The sequence below is a fragment of the Octodon degus genome, unplaced genomic scaffold, assembly GCF_000260255.1.
Source record: "Octodon degus isolate 3935 unplaced genomic scaffold, OctDeg1.0 scaffold00296, whole genome shotgun sequence".
NCBI lineage: Eukaryota > Metazoa > Chordata > Mammalia > Rodentia > Octodontidae > Octodon > Octodon degus.
Genome location: NW_004524872.1, coordinates 910,304 through 926,741, shown reverse-complemented (window position 1 = coordinate 926,741; position 16,438 = coordinate 910,304). Strand labels below are relative to the sequence as shown.

Sequence of the window (16,438 nt, the reverse complement as noted above, 5' to 3'; positions counted from 1 at the left end):
AGGCCCTTGCGCTTGCCAGGGAAGTGCTTATTCTACTGAGCCATCTCCTGGCCCCTTGCTTTTATTTTGAAACAGTGGCCTGACACCACAACTTATACTTCAACTTACTTTCTCCCAAGTACCTATTATGAGAGGGGATTTTATTGTTCCTATTTTTCTTTTCAGGCTAAAACTTTGCTTATTTTGGTTTTTTTCTGAAACGTAGTCTTGCTATGTAGCACAGACTGGCCTTGAACTCACTACGTAGCCCAGGGTAGCCTCAAACTCGCAGCAGCCCTCCTGCCTCAGCCTCCTGAGTGCTAGGGCAACAAGTGTGCCGTGCCGCTCTGGGCACCAGGCTACGTAATTGCCTTGGAGTAATTTTTCAATAGAGTTTTCAAGTGTTACAGATTCTGCAGGGATCTAATTTGTTTTTGTTGGCACGGGGGGTTGTGCTCAAGATTTTGTGCTAACTGCACACTTTCCCCCTGAGCCACACCCCAGCCCTTAAGTTTTTTTAAATTAAAGATTCCTTGTTTTAGGGATTTTCCCTTAAGGGTTTTGGAATTCGTGCTTCGTAGTTTATTGCAAAAGCCAGAAAAATAAATAACTCAAGTGAGGCGATAACCACTGTCCACCTCAGACAGGCATGTATATTTAAACACTTTAGCTTTGACTGTTAGGATTACTTTAGGTGAGGTGAGACATGGATTGGTAATTTGACAAATTATATATTGGACACACAAAATGAAAATTCCATTTGAAATTCAGACTTGTCTGCAGACTAACTTGATGTATGCCAGGTTGAGCTGAAGGAAATGCCCCTCCCGCAGCACCGCCTTACTGCAGAGTCCTAGAAATTACTCGAGGCGAGCTTTTGGAATGTTGATTTTGATATTTTGCCTGGGACCAAGTACAACAACTTTCCAAGGAAATGCTTAGAAGATTCAGGGCAGAACCCAAAACAAATGTCAGACGTTAGGGGAAAATTTTCTAAAGTTGGGTTGCCAGAAAACCTCTAGCTATTTTTAATTAAGTATTGATGTAATTTCATTCCTATTTAGCTGTGAAAAGGGAAGCCTGGTAGAGCATTTGGCTTTTCAAAACAGACGAGAGCAGGATTTAAGATGGATACCCATGGAGGACTCCCCTTTGCACACAGGGGTCTGTGGAAATGTTCTCATAGGATCCAGAGTATTTTTAGGAGATCATGGGTACAAGGGCGGGCTGGAACTTTGAGCTTGTTTTAATTAGCAATAACTTCCATATTGCCTCAGGGATGGGAGGGGGGAGACACATGGCTCAGTGGGGAATAGTAGGGGGGAAGAGCCCCAGGTTTGGGGGAGGGCCCTGGGATAGTGGTATGAGAGCACTGGCTTAGGTTAGGAGTTGGGGGTCTCATTCTCGTGACCTTGGATGATTCTAGCAGTTCCATGCCTTTGCCAAGTGACATCAAAGAAAGGAAAAAGATTGATTCTTAAAACTATGGTATTGACAAGGCTCCATTTGGTGATGATCCTGCCCGGTAGGCCCTGAGTCCTGCCGTGGTCCAGAGTGCCCTAGGCCACTGAGGTACCCAGAGGGAGGCCGGGCGTGGCGACCCCCAAGGCAGGAGCAGGACAGGAAGGCCTCCAGGAAGGGTACTCAAGGAGGAATCCGGTGCTCTGCTAGCACAATAAGCGAGGGTGGACCTCAGCCTGTTTCACCCTGACAGGTGAGGGCCTCTCTCCCTCCCGCCCTCTCTCTCTCCCTCCTTCCCTCGCCCCGCCCTTGCCCCCACCTGGATCCCCAAAGTCAGACTCTGACTTCAGGTATTAATGCCGCATCAAGTGGGGGCCAGATCTGCAGGAAGCCTGTCAGGGCTCTCTGAGGTGGAGAAGCCCCTCCCCATTTTCCTCACAAGTTTGCGCAGCTCAGAAGTGGAGGGACAGCCGTTGGTTTTCTGGGAAGTTCCCTACTCTTTCCTTTTCATTTCATTACTTTTTCTTTTTAGGTTAAAAAAAAAAAGATTCTTATCTTAGGGATCTTATTTTAGAGAACTTTCTAGGCATGAAATACCTTGTTTTAAGGGGGAAACAGGAGAAGCCCTCCTATTCAAGGGCTGGGTCGCAGAAACAATCACATAGAGCAAGCTGCTCAGGATCGGCTGGCAGGTGGCGCTCGGCTTTTACTATTGAGAGCCTGGCTTTTCAAAACTCACGCCTGCGCCCTCGACAAAGGCTGCACCCGGAGCTCCCCTGCCCCAGTCCTCCTCCTCTGGGTCACAGCCCCCACTCCAAGGCCTAGACAGACTTTGTAAAGGCTTTCAGGTGAGCAGCTGATACCTGAGGACAATCCTGTCACTTTTTATGTCTCTGTAGACGACAGGCATTAAAGAACAGGAAAAGCGACTAGGGGCCGTGTCTGCATTCACTGTGCTTGTGTCCCGGGGGCCAGCCCTGCCCCTGGGGGTCTGATCTCTTTCCTTCTGGGGCCCCAGTTTGCACACCTGGATGAGGCGAGAACTTCTTTTCACTCTGTAAGTCTTTTAGGTCTCTTCTGGAAAGTTTAAGTAGAAGTCCCTCAGCCCCTCCTAGGAGTCCATTCAAAGCGGCAGGGCACACAGGATGGCCAGGCCTGTCCCCCTCCATTGTGCTTTGCTGAGTCACTACAACTGAACTTCCTGGGTGTCTGTCACTGGGGGGATTTTTCACAGGAGCTGCATTCCAAGGTACATTCTTTCCTACATCCAATCAAGGATTACCTTTTTATTTAATTCAGTGACAAGCACATCCCTGAGCGGGCCGTGTTGACTCTCTTTCCACCCCAGCGCTTCATTCCTACAGAGCCCTCCAAGGCATTCTGGCCAGAGATCAGTTTTCTCTGAGCAAACACGGGACCCGCTCAGTCTCAGGCCCACCGTGGACTGCAGCGGGTCACTTGCGGCATCTGTAGCCCTGTTTCCTTTGAGAAGAAGCTACAGCTCATGGTGTCAGGAGCCAAATCCTTTGGACCTAAGATCGCACACCCACGCCATTTCTTTCTACCCAGCCCTTTCTCCACCCTCCGGCAGCAGCTGGGAAACCATGAGGTCATCGGTTGGAGAAGGCCTCCCCGGCTCCCCCAAGGGCTCGCCAAGCCCTCTCCTGAGAACTCAATCCTCATCCATCAAACTTAGCCTCAGCTTCACACTTTTACACATTCTCATCTTTTGCTTCTTTAAAATTGGAACATCAAGGGAACCAAATAGAAAATGTCCACTCAGTCAACACTACCTGCATCCCCCCACTATTAAAATTTATTCCTGTAGGTCAATTCAACCATAGCCTTCCTTTCTTTTGTGCCCACATTATTTTTCTGGCAATTTCTTAAAGCTTTCTTTGTTCTTCCCCCCCCCCACCCCCAGAGACCCCAACTTATTGCCACGAATTCTGAAAGTGACCAGGTTGCTAACTATGTGCACCATTCCCGAAGATGTTAAGGTAGACAAGATACAGGTGGGCAGCCCTTTCTAGCACCTTCCTTGGGCTAGGAAAGATCTTTCCCACCAGAGGTCAGCATTGAGCTCTGAATGGCTGGATCTGCAGGCAAAAAGTGGGATAATGTAGAATTCTTGAGTGAGCGTAGGAACCCACTTTTGGGGGATAGGTTATTTGGAGATGTCTTTGGTTGAGCTTTCATCCTGTCTTGAGTCCCAGGAGCCTAGCTTTACACCATTCTTGCTATTCTGTACTTTGGGCAAGGCTAAGGATTTTGATCTGTTTCTCAGAGGCTTTCTCTGCCAGCCTTCTCCCCCAGACGTGCATTCTTCCCTTCTAGGGGTCCACACCTGTTTTAGAATTCTCCCTGTAGGTGCCTGACCCCCCATGGGGCCTGGCCCTTTTTATTCTGAAAGTTGGATTTAGGATACCCGCATGCCCTCCTTCTCCTGCTAGGATTCTCTTCCTCCTTATTGCCTGCTGTTCTGTACCCAGATGTGGGGTTTTCAGGAAAGATATTTATTAACCATGGCACAAACAACTTCGTGTTTCACACCACTCCCCAGCCCCGTGCTATGGCCTGAGTCCCATGGAGGGTTCTCAGGTGCTCTGTTGTCACTGTGAGTCTCTTCACTGACATAGGAAAGAGTCTTTCTTCCCTTTTTCCTTCCTTCTCTGAGTTTCCTAGCCCCGAGGTCCTTAGGAGCCTTTAACTCGTAAGTTAAAACCATCTCCCTTAGCCAATTTGGTATGGTTGAAAAAAGAGGGAAAAAGAAAGAAAAGAGGGCACAAAAAGGAAGGGAAGGAACAAATACGTATAGATTTAAATTTTTAAAATGCTAAAGGAAGGATGTTTGCCAGAGTTTAGCTCTAGGCACTCACCAGATGGGGGAGTTCTACCTTCTAGAAGCTTCTATGCTTGATGAGGGGATCAAGTTGCAAGTGGGCAGGGGTGGGGATGGGGGGGTAACCAGCATCCTCAGGGCAGACTGGGCTTCCAGGGAGGAAGGGGAAGGCGTCCTCAGAGGGGATCCCCATGCTGAAACAACCCCCCCCCCCACTGCTTGGCAAGGCTCCCTGCCACTGCCAGGGGTCATCCTCAGGAAGTGGGATGTGGCCATTGTTGGCCTCTGCGCTCTGGGCAGGGTCCTGTCATCCACTGTGGTCCGATTTTGTTTTCCCCGTGTTTTTCAGCTGACCTGCAATGATTGTCTAACTTTGGTTGGGTTTTTGAGATTAGGGATATACTGTCCCTTATTAAACAACCTGGCTTCCCAAGTGTTTGCACGTGCCTCAGCCCACTTAGGGGTTTCGTTTTGTTTTGTTTTAAGAAATTTGGCACACAGTGGACCTTTTGGCCATTAAAAAAAAAAATTTAATCTCACTCAGTCTTTGATTCAACAATCACTCAGAACAAAGCAAAGCAAATCCTAAAGTTAAAGCAAACACTGCTTAGATTTTATAGGTTGATGCCCTGGAGAATTTGGCTCCAGTTAGACCCCCACATAGGCCTTGCTTTCTTTTCTTTTTTTCTTCCTTCCTTCCTCCCTTCCTTTCCTTTTTTTTTTTTTTTTTTCAGTGACACTTTTCCTTGCCCTTACTTTCATTTTTACCCTCCACCCCCCAAACAACTTTTATTCTTCTGGGGTATGTTGATTAGAGAAGAAAGAAATTTTATTCAGTAAAAAAGAGGTGGGGGAGGAAGGGAGACTTGAGCAGGAGACTGGGGACAAGATTGATCACCCTGTTGTGGTGTGGGGGTGGGGGCTGCGCAACTTCCTAGCCAGATGCAAATGGCAAGAGCTAGCCATCAGCTTCCTGGCTTGAGTGGGGAGAACGTTCCACCAGCTGCTCCTCTGTGTCCTGTGCTTCATTCATCAGCTCCAGTGAAAAATGCAATCAGAAACTTGTCCTAATTGGTTCTCCCATTCTCCCAAGTTAGGGCTTATTGGTTGAAGCACGGCACAGAGGAGCAAGGGGTTTCCCAGGCTACCCCTACTTAGCCTGTTCTCAAGGATTAGCCCCCCCCCCAGAAGTCTGTTCTCCAAATGCCAAGGGTTAGAAATGTGTTGCTAATTGATTAGAGCAGAATTTGTATTGCTTTGGGACCTAGCAAGATGACTGAGTAGGAGCCAGTGGGGGGATGACTGCTGTTCTAATAGTAATAGCTAAGAGAAGGAACTCACCATAAGTAGACTTAGACGGTGACCCTTCTGTGGTGTCTTAGAATTCCTGGGGTGTAGGGGTCACGGCAGTTCCTCAGGAAGAAGGAAGATGGTTGGGAAACTTTCCTTGGCAATTTAGCTTAAAATAGCATGCCTGATACAGGAAACTGATGGCTTCAAAATGAAAAATGGTTACCCCAGATTGATTCTGAAAAGTCTTGACCACTGGCAGATCTGAGGCTTACTTCCCAGCTAGGGTATGGTCAACTTGGCAAAGAACGTAGAATGCTGTTTCATCTACGGCGCACACGTGCCTGTTGTCGCTCAGTGCAAAGTGAGTCCTGATTTTTGGTTCATGGATATTAAAACAGCCCTGTTTCCTCTTTGCCTCTCTAGTAGCCTCTCAGCACGCAGTAGCTGCCCATGCATCTGCCATGCCTCTCAGAAGGACGAGTCCTTGCCGGGTCGGTGAGTTTGCCTTCATTTGGGCATTTATATTTATTTGTTTGTTCATTCATTCATTCAATATGCACACTTAATGTAATTGGAAGTCAGAGGTTAACACAGTGCTGCCCTCGGTGGTCTTACCATCAAAACAAACCCAGAAAGGGAGCAGTGATGAGCAGTCCCAGCTAAGGGACCAGCAACCACAACTAAGATGGAGAGATGCTCCACAGGCGGAGTTGAGCATCCTCTCAAGATTTCTCCTATCCAGTTGAGAAAACTAAATCAGAGCTTATGTAGATTCTTGTGAGTGATGATTAAACTGCAGAAAAGGGTCAAAACCAGCAGCCCTGTCAGGACACACAGTAGGCTCAACCATTGCAATTTCCATGGCAGCCTGACGCTCAACGTTTGTACACACACAACAGTGATCAAACCTTCTCTCAGCACGGGGCAGTGTGGGGCTGGTGGTCTGTCAGTTCTGGTAGTGAACAAAGCCTTTCTCCAGGAGGTGTAGCCCAGGGCTTCGTTGGCCATGCTGAGGTGGGCAGGCTTGCTTCTAGAAGGGTCTCCAGAGCCCTTGCTTAGTAGCATAAAGACCTACCTGTAGCTAGCCCCTGTCTTTCATTTGTGCTTTGCCTGGACCCATACTGTGCCTTCCACCCAGAACTGGCATTCTCTGAGGAAGTGGGTCCGCATTTCCCACCTAAGCTTAGAATCTTCTGTGTCAAGTTTAGGGCTCTGCTGACAGGAGAGAAAAGTGTTTGTACTTCGTAGCTGTTGGTCTTATAGCATGTTTTTACCTTGGCCCCAGCCCAGCATCTAAGCTTTAATCTTCCATTTCAGCCCCAACCCTCCATCTGGGATCCGGGCCTCCCCTCTATCTTAAAACTGGACTTCCACCTTCGTTCCAGTCCTCCATTTTAGCTCCAGTCTTCCATCTTAGATCTTGGTTCTGCTTCCCATCCTTTTTATTTTTTTATTTATTTTTTCTGCTTGCCATCCTATCTCTGGCCCTCTGTTAGCTGAGGCCCAGCCCTTCATTGTAGAATCTGACTTCTACCTTAGCTCTAGTTCTCCCCCTTAGATCCTGGGCTTTGATTCTCTTTTTTATGTTCCCTAAGGCAGAGGCAGTTTATATTAAAATACTGTTTATTAATTCCTAATCTGTAGGAAGAAAAATACTTTTAATATACTTTCAATATCCACAGCTATATTTTCAACTTTCCTTTCACAAATACTTTTACCTTATCTATATATTACCATTGGAGGGGCTGGGGAGATGGCTCAGTAGAATAAGCACTTGCCTGGCAAGCACAAGGGCCTGAGTTTAATCCACAGTTCTGAAAAAAAAATGTATTACCATTGGAATAATGCATCTTATAGACCTTTGCAACACTAAGCATATATCTTATAATATTTTAAGGAAATATATCTTTATACTGTTGATGTACATATTCAGATAGATTTTTTTTTTTTTTTTAGATATTGGAAATAAGAAAAGAGTTGTTTTGCTGAACTGAAGGGATCCCTGGTTAAATTTTATTTCATAATAAGTAAAATTCAAGTTTATAGAATTATTAAATTTTGGCTTCTTCTTAAAAATGACCACCCCTCAGAGAGAACTAAAGCAGGAATGTCTGAATTTTGTGGCTGGGCATCCAGGGATGAGCCTGTGGCAAGCCAGAGAGGTAGAGGATTGGCCCCAAGCCTCCCTGCTCTGCTGCAGGTGGCTGTGTTCTGTTCAGTTAATCCCATTAGCTGGCAGAGGCTCATGTGGTTACTCTTGAGGGACATTTGCATTTTAATAAAGAACTCTGTGAGGCCCCAAAGCAGAGAGTCACATTTTTAATGGTAAGGGTCTTAGGAGTAGAATTCTAACCGGAAGCCTTGGGGAGGAGAGGGAGGGTCATTTGGCCAGGATCTTACACTCCCACTCTCCTTGACCGCGCCGTCTCTGACTGCCTAGTAGCCCCCAGTGCGGTGAACAGCTTCCCTTCCCGGGATCCCAGGACTTCTAGCCCCTGCACCCCAGCTCTCCAAAGCGACATGGTGCCTTGGTGGTGAGGCACCTGGCAGCCAGGAGGCCCTGCTCAAGTGGCGAGAGCCAGGTTCAGAGCACGGCCACTGGGGTGACTGCCTCACTCAGCCCAGGTCCACAGTGACAGGCCCCACGTGGCTTTACCTTCCACAGCTATGCCACATAGGCCAGCCAGAAAATCAGAGCACTTTCCGAACTCTGGAGTTGCTTTGCTTCCTCTGAAAATGAAATAATGTGGGGTGGAGGGCATGGAGAAAAGAAACCGGGAAGCTTGGGAGCGGCCAGCAGAGGAGCAGCGAAGCAACCCGGTTGTCTGTTACATAACCCCCCACCCACCCTGTGTGTGTGTGCGTGTGCGTGTACACACACACACACAGAGGCCTATGGTTACAGCCAGAGGAGAGACAACTGGTGCCTAGTGACACTTGGGTTGATGTCACACCTTAGCTTAGAGTTACTCAGAGGTGTATTAACAAGTAACGATTCAGTTAAGGGAGGCCTGGACTGCCATTGTGCCAGATATTAGCATTCCCTTCTAGAAGCCCCAAAGCCTGCCAGTGAGGCTCCCCAGTGTGACTTAAAGAGGGCCTTTTCTAGATGCACAATCCTTCGGAAAAGGAAATTAAGCTAATTTTGAAAGCTCCTGACACTCTAGTTTCTTTAAAATGTAAGGAGTTGAAGGCTAGGATCAATATCATGAATCCCCCATAATACGTATTTGAATAAATGCTGTAGATTACAGTGGGTGCTGGGTAGTGCTCAGGTTGTGGGTTCTCTTCTGTTTGGTTTTGTTTTTGGATTATCACCCTCCTGAATTGTGCCTTTCCAAAATTCTGGGATGGCTAACAGGATGAGAACAACACTGTCACCAGATGAGATGAGATTCCAGAAAGGTCCCTGAATGCTGCAGCATCGTGGGCATGAAAAAATACTTGTGTGGCTCCACAACAGTCCACCGGAGAAGGGCGATTAAGCTCCACGTGTGCCCTGTAGCTTTATTTCAAACACACAAGCACGCAGGCTGGCGATGATACTAAACATGCAGTCATGCTTTCCCTCGGAGCATGAAAGGCATTTGGATTTTTATCTTCCTCCATCAGACTCTGCTTCCTTCTAAATAGCTTCCTCCTGCCCCTTAGCTAAGTCAACAGGGAGAACCAGTCTCTAAGTTTTGCTAAATTGTATGCCCTGAGGAGGACTTGCAATTAGGAGACCCTGCAAGGATCTAAAGCCCAGAGGCAGCTGCCGCCCCTGTTCCCGCTGCCGATGAGACCAGCCTTGCCAGGACCTTGCTGCAGACAGGCCGGCTCAAAGCATCGATTTCTCTCCCCACCCTCCCAAGGTTAGGATTTCACTCTGAAAGCTGTTTCTAGCTAAAATTTCCATCACCAAAGAGCCAGATTTTAGGGAGAGAAAGGACCACTTTAGCAAATGAGAGGAAAAGAGAGATGGAGGGAGGGTCATTTCAACACAGCAAAAATCAGCCGCGCCATTTCCCTGACAGCTCTTTAATTATGATGAAAGAACAAGATTTTTTTTTTTTTTTTTTTACAGAGAAGGCTTGCAGAGGGGGAAGGGAGGGGACCTCTGCCATGGGCTGCTGTCACTATGGAGTGATGGATGCCCTTAGAGGGGGAGCCCAGCCCCTCTGCAGGGTGCACAGCCAGAGAGGTCTAGGGCCACCTTGCTGTGTTCAGCCAGGGAAAACTGTGAAAGCAAAAGCCTGCAGAGTCAAGATGAACAACCTGCTAGATGCAGGCTTCTCTCTTTCCCTCTGTGGGGCAAGATGCAATTTTATCCCGTGGGGAGGTCAAGCTGGAGAGCTTTTGAGGGGCCACACAATCCCGTTGTTGGAAGATGGGGTTTTTCTTCAGCATCGGGTGCTGGGTCAGATGTTGAGCACTCATGGACATGTGGGGCATTGGGGCTGCAGATAGGGACAGAGCCAGAGGTCTGGGACTAATGCTCCGGCAGGCAGAAGCCATGTTTCAGGGCTGGGGAAAGAACTGTAGAACCAGATGCTAAGAGGCCACATTCGGCCCAAGCAAGAGTGAAGGCAAGTCCCCTCCGCCTCCCATCTCTGCTCCTGTTCCCATCCCTGCCCAAATCTCAGCTGTAAGCATATGGTGGGCTCCACCAAGCCTCAAAGGGTGACAGTGTCCGTGAAGAAATAAATGCCAGACCCACTCTCCAAAGAGCTGGAAAAAAGCCTTCTCCTCTGGCAATGGGAATCTAAGCAACAGAGTAGCCAGGCACATCCAGGTTAGCTGTAAGCACCCTAGGGGGATAAAGGCCGCCTCGGCCCGCTCTCCCCTCCCCGCTCCCCAGCTCGGGGGCTTTTTCCTGACAGGCTGCGAGAAGCGCGGCTCTGGCTGCGGTGAGAGGCTCCCGCGCCGCCGAGCCGCAGCGATGGCTCGAGCCCGCTCTTGCCGCCTTTGTAGAACCACGCTGGGGCTCAGGGTCCATGTTACAAGTGGGGTGGCCGCCTGGGGAGCCCCTGGCCTTGAATTAAACTGATTGGCAGCTTTGCCCCTCCCGCGCGAGCAGGCACGCCGGGCAGCAACTGCCCGGGACGATCTGGTTTCCCGGGTGCCTTATTCCTCTCACTCAATTGTCACCCTGCTGGAGACGCTTCTAATTTTGATTATTATTAGCAGGCAACTGATAATGAAACCGCAGGGACTTAGGGCTTTGTGGTAGGTGAATTGTGGACAGTTAGGAGTGAAAGCACTTTATTTTCTACGCATAGTAAGAAGATTAACACGCAGAGTAAAACATCTGCAGAATCCGAAATAGGGAGGCAAGATGCAGCGCCAGCTCCTTACCCAGGGCCAGTGTGGTCTCCCTGTGTGCCAGGCCACGCAGGGTCCTGTTCGGCCCCTGTCTGGGTGATTCTGCCCACCACAAGAGTGGAGGAGCCCGGCTTCTTTCATGGACCCTTAAAAAAAATGTTAGAATTTTTTTTTTGTTTTCTTTTTTTCCTCCTTTTTCTTTCCTATTTAGAAAGCAGTATTAGGAGTCAGTATTTCTGTCTAAAAGGAGACAGATTCTAGGACAGTAAGGTAGGATCCTTAGCAAGGAGATTTTATTTTACAATGATTTTGTAGTTTGGAGGGGAACACAGCCAGATAAATCATATAGGGTGCACCTAGCCTGAGGGACAGGAAGCCCAAGGCAGGGGGTTGTGTATTGTCAGAAGAGGTAAAGTATTAGAATTTGCTCCCTCCTCAAAATAAATAGGTGCTTTGGAAAAAGAAAGTATTCAGGTATTTGTGAAGCAGTTAGGTATTCTGTTACTGTTAGGCAGTACAGAGCATAATCATATCTGAAGAATCGGTCTCATTTTTCATATCAGAATTAATATTGGTTGAGATTAGATGGTTTCTTAATTTACATTTTATGGAGCCCTGAAGAAAGGGTTCCCAGCCACTTTCTGGTAGCAGCAAAGCCAAACAAATAGGGACAATAAAATCTTTAAAAAGATCCATCCTTGCATTTGTAGCTTGGTTCTGATAAATTTTAAGGCGGTTAGCTCAACTTACAAACTCAGATTCTCACTGCTAGAAACATGTAACACTTCCTTGGTCCTGCGGCCTTTCATGGTCCACATCTTTTTTCCAATTGAATTCTCTCTCCTTGACAGCAAAGCTCCCATCAGTTTGGTTGAAAGTTCAACTGGGAGAAAGCATCTGGCTATTTTGTCTTCAGATAACCAATTTGCCCAAATATCTGAGCAGATCGGCTCCTCCGTGCCCCTGCCCTGATGTCACCCCGGCACAGGCCCCCAAGGGCCGTTGCTGCAGATGGGAAGAAGGAGCAGGCTGATCCCTCTGACAGGCAGAAGAGGCGAGCGGCGGGGAGAGAGCTAAACTCTCAGCACCATCATACCTGAGCCCAGGTTTGCACAGTGCCTGCAGCCATCTTAGAATTGAGAGGAAGCTGAGGCCCCCCTCCCTCGTCTTGTCTTAGGTCCCAGCCAGCTCAATCCAGCTAGTGAGAAAAGAAAACTGTTGCTCTCACAGAAAAAGAAAAATGTCTATGATTTTGTTTCTTGGAAAAGCTGACCTCCGCCCTGTCCTTATCGCAGTCACCGAGACTGAAACTAGATAATCTAGTCTCATCCTCTCCTCACATCTGCACAACTTACCCCCCACTGGCATTTTTTTCCCTTGACCTCTCAATACAGTAAAAGGCCAAGCAGGCGGGAGGGAGGGGGCCAGGGGAGGCAGAGGTGACAGCTCCCTGGCACACCTCCCTTTGTGCTTCTTCTGCCAATAGCTCAGCCCCAAGGAAAGCAGGGCATCTCCCCCAGATGCCGTTCTCGGGCTCACTTATTTCATTTGGGGTCTGAGCAGAGTGGAGCCCAGGTGTGATCGGACCACTGAAGCCCAGCTTTGATCTTTTATTTTTATGTTCCAGTGGCGGAACCTTGAAAATGTGTTTTTATCCCTTTACCACTGAGAATTTTTTTTTTTTTGGGGGGGGGGAAGAAGGTCAAGAATTGATGACTTAGGTTTATTGGTAGCCCCATTGAGCAGCCCTCCAAAGTAGCCCAGTGAGCCTTTACTAGACAAACAAACGCCGTGTTTCTGAAGGGAAAAGAGCGACAGCTGGCCACTCCTGTGCAGTCATCAGGTATTAGCAAGGACTCAATTACCATGAGCTATGGTGGTTATAGAGGTCTATTCTTCAGCCATTCCTTTTTTTCCCCTTTCCTTTCTTTTTTGAAAGTGTCCTTCTTAAAACCTTCTCTACTCCCCAATAAATCTAGTAGATAGGAAATTTTGTCAACTGGAAGAAAACAAATTTATTTAACACATTTAAAGATGGGCAAAATAAATGAACAACAAAGGCCTTTTAAGTTTACAATTAAAGGGGCCAGGGAGATGGCTCAGTAGAATAAGTGCTTGCCTGGCAAGTGCCTGAGTTCAATCCCCGGTTCTGCCAAAAACAAAAAAACTTACAATTAAAATACTGTCTCTTGAGCAGGCATACTCCTATACATTTGGGTTTTCATGTTCTTTTAGCTAACTCATGGTAGCTCGTTGAAATAGTGGATTTGAAGTAGTAATACACACCCAAAAAAGAGAATGACCTTAAATTCTGGCCATTTTTCAGTAGTGTCAGTTAAATACCATCAATTTGGGGCATGGAGCTTTCTAGACTCTGGGATACCTTCAATGATTGTGAGTCAATGAAGTATCTATTTAATTAAAAGTAGAGGTCTCTTGGGCCTGGCTAAGTTTTATGTCAACTTCCTTTGTGTGGTTCAGCCAGCTGGCACCACAGTGAAAGAAGATTAGGATCCAGGACCTTTGCTGTCAGTGAAATGGGCCCAATGAGCTCTGTCTAGGACCCACTTGAGTTGGCCAACCCTTGCGAGGTCTTCTTGCTGCGTTCTCCTAACCAGGGCAGTCTGCTCAGGCTGGTCTTTGACATTTCTGAGTTGCCTTCTTACCAGCATCCTGGTATCACACCAGGACTGCCAAAGTTTAGTCTACAGCCAGCTGCCAGTCTTTCCTGTTGTCAAGTTCTCAGCAAATCCACCACCTTCCTACATCTCATTTCTCACCTCAGGTTAGACCAAAGGAGCCAGAGGAAGCACTACCGCACTCCCTTTCCAACAAGGCAGTCATGTCTTCTATAGGTGAAGGGCTAGTTTTCCAGAGTCTTTTATTTCTTAGCTTTAGGTCACTGCAACCCTGGGATAAAAATAGGTATAATTAGTATGTTGCATATTAGACTCCGCATTTCTATCTTTGTGCAACTTCTTTTAACAACACCAATTTTGGTGACACACTTCCCAGAGTCCTAGGCTTGCTCCGATTGCTGGAATCCTCTAAGAGCTGAACAGTGGAGCAGACATGTTCGCTTTAGAACCTAGGAGGGTTTGCTGCTGATTAGATCTTCTCTTTGTCCTGCTTTCCTAAATGCTGCAGGCCCATCTTGATTTACTTGTTCTTTGCTCAGGGAGCCACAGTTCCCTTCTTCCCCAAGGCTGACATTTTTGTTGAAGGTTGAGCACACATGCTCTTCTGTGCCTGGGCCAAAGGCTCTTTCCTCACTGACTCCAGAGTCACCACAAGTTAATTGGGGAAAAATTTCGAGTTGGGCATCATGATTTCAGCCAAGCTGGGCATACGATGAGTACACCTGTCACTTTCACCAGTGCCCAAAATCTGGCCCCCTGGATCACAGCTGTAGCATTATTTCAGCATGAGCAATTCCGTATTTAATGTTCCTTAGAAAAAAGTAAATCATTCCAAGCTGCTGCTGTTCACCTATTAACCCTTAGGGGGGTTCTTGAGGAGAGGGGAATCCATAATTTGCTTGACTCATGGGAATGATACACCCTTTTGAATTCTGTCTTTTGAAAGGCAGTTTCTTACATGCAGGGGCTACAAAAAACACCATCTTGCTCTCTTGCAGCTGCAACCTTCCAAAATAAGCAGTTAGATTTTCTTTTTATTTATATTTTCACCTGCCTAGTACAAGTTCCCCTTTCTCCAGACAAGCACTGCTTTCTTTCTTTCTCTTCTCTTTTCTTTCTTTCTTTCTTTCTTTCTTTCTTTCTTTCTTTCTTTCTTTCTTTCTTTTTTTTTAAATGTATTTAGTACAGGATCTACAGGTTCTCACTACACAGATGGGACTCGGAGGGATCCTCCTGTTTTCAGCCTCCCAAGGTCTGGGATTACAGGAGCGCACTGCCACACCCAATCTGTCACTGGCTCAGTGCATCCCGGGGGCAGGGCTGGCATGGCTAGCTGTACCGGGGATCAAACCCTGGTCCCTGTGCTCTGCCTAAGCAGGCAAGCAGGCTCTTTAGTCCGCTGAGCTGTCTGGCCAGGCCAAGCACTTCATTCTGCAGTTGGCAGCTCCCAAGTCTTTGCTCTTTCCGTGGCATTTTAACTTAGCCCATCATCCTTGGCAAGTCTTCATTTACAGTTAAGTGCAGCAAGAAAGCTCATTGCCAATCAGAACTTCTCACTTTCTATAAATGGTTCCCAAAGCAACACACATCTTTTGTAGGTTGTCCCAATAGCTGGGGCCCTCCATCACCTGGATCTGAGAAAGGAGCTGGCCATCTGCAATTAATCCTCATCACACAAACTGTTTGAAGACACAGTCCCCTGCCTTCTGAAAGAAACTGGCTATATTTAGTTTTTAAAGCAAATCTGCTTTGTGTTCTTTGTAAAGTCAGCGACATTCTTTCAATTTTTTTGGTGTAATTAGCACAAAAGGAGCCGTAATCTGAGAAGTTAGTAGAAACTAAAGCAAGGGAGAGACAGGAATGTTCAAGAAAGCGGGCTGAGGCAGCTTTCCCAGTCTTGGGCAGAGAGCAGAGACCTCAGGACGTGGCTGTGGGTAGAACTGAGGTCTGCAACTCATAAAAACATCTTTTCATCCTATCCCCAGACTGGTTGCAAATGCTTGATGCTTTGGCTGCATAATTTTCTCCTCCTTGTAACTTCCAGAGGTCGGCAGAGATCTCAGAAAGCCGTAGGACCACTGGGGTGCTGCTGCCGGGGAGGGTGCTGCTCATGGACCAGTGAGAACACTGTGCACACACTGAGCCCTCAGTAGACTGCTGGGCGAGAAAACGAAAGGCAGCGTGCTGGGCTCCCCAGCAGACAGCGGGTGGTGACTACGTGGAAGCTGACCAGTACTTCTGCAGAGGCAGGCTGGGGCTTGCACGGGACCACCTGCAGGGGATGCAGGCCCTTCTCATTGAGAGCTATGCACTTTGTGGCCCAGGGATGTACCCCTCCTCCAGATGAGAACTCGGGGAAATAGGTGGCACTCAACTATGATCACACACCCGTCAATCGGAACCTAAATGTGTTTGTGCGCAGAGACCAGGTGGTAAAAGGTGCCTCCACTCACAGATGGAGGGAACGCGCGGTGAACGCGGGCATATTAATTGCTTCACCGGCTTTACCAGCAGCAGATGCAGTGGACCTAGTGGGGGTAGTTTCGGCCAGGAGAGAAGGCAAATAACACTATGCCCCGTCAGCATCTCAGGTGACTCAAAGAGAGGCTGGTTGCTGACTGCGAAGCTCTTGGAAAGTAGGAACTGAACGCATCATTTTTTTCTTTACTTTATCTACAAAGGAGCACTTAGCTACAACATGTGCTGCCTCAAGTCCTTACCTTTTTAACTCTAAATTTAGGGCTAGGTATAAAGAATTAAATATAATGCTTAAAAAAAAGCCCTAAAATCTTTGAAAGATGAGCAATTAAAAGGTTCTTTTAGCTAAGAAAATGGTTTTAGAGCTTCAGCATCTCATCTCCAGCTGCATCAGTTGGGGCTTGGTGTTCCTTTTGTCATTTAGTAAGATGTGAGGTCCAGC

At 47.5% G+C, this 16,438-nt stretch overlaps 2 protein-coding genes and 1 long non-coding RNA gene across 7 annotated transcripts in view; 2 read left to right on the top strand and 1 right to left on the bottom strand.

Annotated features, from left to right (window-relative positions):
• Nucleotides 1-16,438, top strand: part of LOC101584539 (guanine nucleotide-binding protein G(s) subunit alpha) — a 55,784-nt gene that overhangs the window by 12,711 nt on the left and 26,635 nt on the right. The gene's annotated exons all lie outside the window — the stretch shown is intronic.
• The window catches only part of LOC101585717 (neuroendocrine secretory protein 55-like), a 58,512-nt gene that overhangs the window by 26,312 nt on the left and 15,762 nt on the right, over nt 1-16,438 (top strand). The gene's annotated exons all lie outside the window — the stretch shown is intronic.
• LOC111814348 overlaps nt 13,002-16,438 on the bottom strand; it is an 8,172-nt gene continuing 4,735 nt past the window's right edge. Inside the window, exons 2-3 of the long non-coding RNA XR_002819357.1 lie at nt 13,660-13,789; nt 13,002-13,028 (exon numbers count right to left, since the gene is read on the bottom strand). This is a non-coding gene — a long non-coding RNA (uncharacterized LOC111814348). The remainder of the gene's footprint in view (nt 13,029-13,659; nt 13,790-16,438) is intronic.